Below are 2,815 nucleotides of genomic sequence, written 5' to 3'. Positions count from 1 at the left end.
TTGCAAGGATAGGGCAAAACTATTGTATACAGACACGGATAGTCTTATTTATCATTTCGGAGTAGAGGATATTTATGAAATTATGCAAAATGATATTGATAAATTTGACACTTCTGATTATCCAATAAATAATGTATTTAATATACCTCTAAAGAATAAGAAGAAATTAGGTGTAATGAAAGACGAAAATAATGGTAAGATTATGACTGAGTTCGTGGGGCTCCGAGCGAAAATATACAGCTTTAAAGTATCTGGTGAAGATCGGGAAAAATCGCGGGTCAAAGGGGTGAAAAAATCAACGTTGAAGCGTATCACATTTGACGACTATAAAGTCTGCTTGGACCAGCATAAAAAAGTTTGGATGTCGCAAAATATGATCAGATCCATCAAACATGATGTGTTCACAATTAATCAAACTAAACTAGCTCTGGGTTCCTATGATGATAAGCGCATTCTCCTGCCAAATACGACAGATACTTTGCCTTATGGTTTTAAGCATAATAATATTGTAAATAATTTGTAAAAAAATGATGGATGGGAGAAATAAAAACATAGTTTGTTAGGGGAAAAAAAAATTTTTTTATTCAATAAAATGCCTCATATATGTGTCTCTTTAAACCACCCAACGACTATGCTACCAGTTTCATCTTCTTTTGTTACTCGGAACAACAACAACAATAATGCTATAAGCCAAAGAAAAAACATTCCCATTGCTGCTGCGAAAAATAATATTGTGACGGATGATTGCTCATCTTTTTTACACTGATATAAAAACTCATCTAGTTGCACATAATATTGTGGGAGTAATTCAACGTATTTTTGCACCATCTGAGTAACATTGAGATTTCTGGCAGTGATATATTCCGCTGATATTTCTACAAATTGTTGATAGCCAATCATCGTTGCATATGATGTATAAGCCTCACATCCTGTCTTAACTTGAAGAATTCCTGTGCCTGAGATATTCATTGCATCTCTCCACTCTCCTCCACATGAAAAATTCACCTCCTCTCTCTCGGGCACTGAGTATAGCCAGCCCTTTTCTGTTTGCTTCCAATATGACGCAAAGGTGGAACTCANAAAGAATTCCTGTGCCTGAGATATTTATTGCATCTATCCATTCGCCTCCACATGAAAAATTCACCTCCTCTCTCTCGGGCACTGAGTATGCCCATCCCTTTTCAGTTTGCTTCCAATATGACGCAAAGGTGGAACTCAGTTTGATACTACAATTAGCAAGTGGGGACAGTTTTCTTCCAGTCATAAACATTGCAGCCTCACAAATCGGTTCATAAGTGGCATCGTAGAATGGATACTTTAGTTTACAAATATACTGATGATTATCCACAGACAGGCATCTGGCAATGTCCTCGGAGCGTGCTAGGGTATAATGATATTGACTAAGCAGCAGGTAGTCACCCCTAGGTTGAATGTACGCTGAACCTTGGCGGTGGCCGAACATTTGAGCTGTAGGATATGGATACATTTTGTACAGGTAGTAAACCGCTGACTTTAAAAGAGGAATGTCCAATACCACTATTAATTTTCCCTCCTCAAAACCAACATTTGTCTTGGAAATTTTCATTAATTTCTCGGAGTGCAATTGTTCACTCGACAGAGGAAAAACCAATGATCGGTCCTGATTTGTTGTAATAAAATGATTGACAGCATTCTCAAGTATCTCGTATNCTCACAATCAACATTTGTCTTGGAAATTTTCATTAATTTCTTGGAGTGCAATTGTTCACTCGACAGAGGAAAAACCAATGATCGGTCCTGATTTGTTGTAATAAAATGATTGACAGCATTCTCAAGTATCTCGTATGTAAATAATTCTGGGTGAATCACACCCGCCTTCGCTAAATATACAGCGTCGATGATTGTCTGCAAAGTATATTGATAATTATCCAACTCCATTATCAAATGATCAGACCAATCCCTCATTCGATTCATCATAGTATGATACGGTTGTCCATAAAAAGTTCCGTTCTTGGCCAAGTCCTCAATTAACTTGATAGCATCATGAAGAGCTGTGAGACTTGCTGCTGTTCGATTTTTCATTTCATCGAGTTCATCATGCAGATGATGCAATCCTGTTTGAATTATATGTGGTCGAGAATTATCAACTGTTTTATTCATTATCCGACCATAATCGTGTTGAGTTTCATTCAAGGAATGGAAAAATGTCTCTGAAATTATCCCCAGAAATCCTGAGGGTACATATTTCTTATCACTCATTGATTCATTCATGAAAAAGAGGAATTGATTGATATATTTTTCCACATTCTCCTCTTTCATCAACAGATTTTCCGCTTGAAGAACGGTCACACATTTTTCATCCTCAGCATAGTATTTACATGTTCGATTCATGTTTTCCAGCATTTCTCGTGTCACAAATGGTCTTTGAGAAATGAATTTTCTCAAGTCAATATAAGCTGCAAGACGCCACTCTGCAGTGGTGAAACGCACTCTGCCTGCCACTTCATAATGCAACCCGCTTTGACTATGAATTCCCGTGTTGAGGAAATCCACAGTCTGACAGAGTGTCACCGCGAGGACTTGTAACACAATAACCTTCACGATCATGTTGTCTAGCTCAACAAACACACTGAACTGATGATTTTAAAGATGAGTGGAGGCTGATATAGTTCTCGCTACCCCCCACCTCCATTTTTTTTTATTGTTCAATATTTATCCAACTGTTATGACTGCTATCGAATCCCAGCCATTTAACATAATGTCGGTTTCCATTTTTTTTCAAAACTTTTTCTACGAGATATACATCTGGATGTTTCGTCTTCAGTAATTCTTCCTC

Source organism: Diachasma alloeum, unplaced genomic scaffold (assembly GCF_001412515.2).
Source record: "Diachasma alloeum isolate Michigan unplaced genomic scaffold, Dall2.0 Dall_scaffold_00789, whole genome shotgun sequence".
Taxonomy (NCBI): domain Eukaryota; kingdom Metazoa; phylum Arthropoda; class Insecta; order Hymenoptera; family Braconidae; genus Diachasma; species Diachasma alloeum.
The sequence above is the reverse complement of the archived record's forward strand: the minus strand, read 5'-3'. Positions refer to the sequence as shown.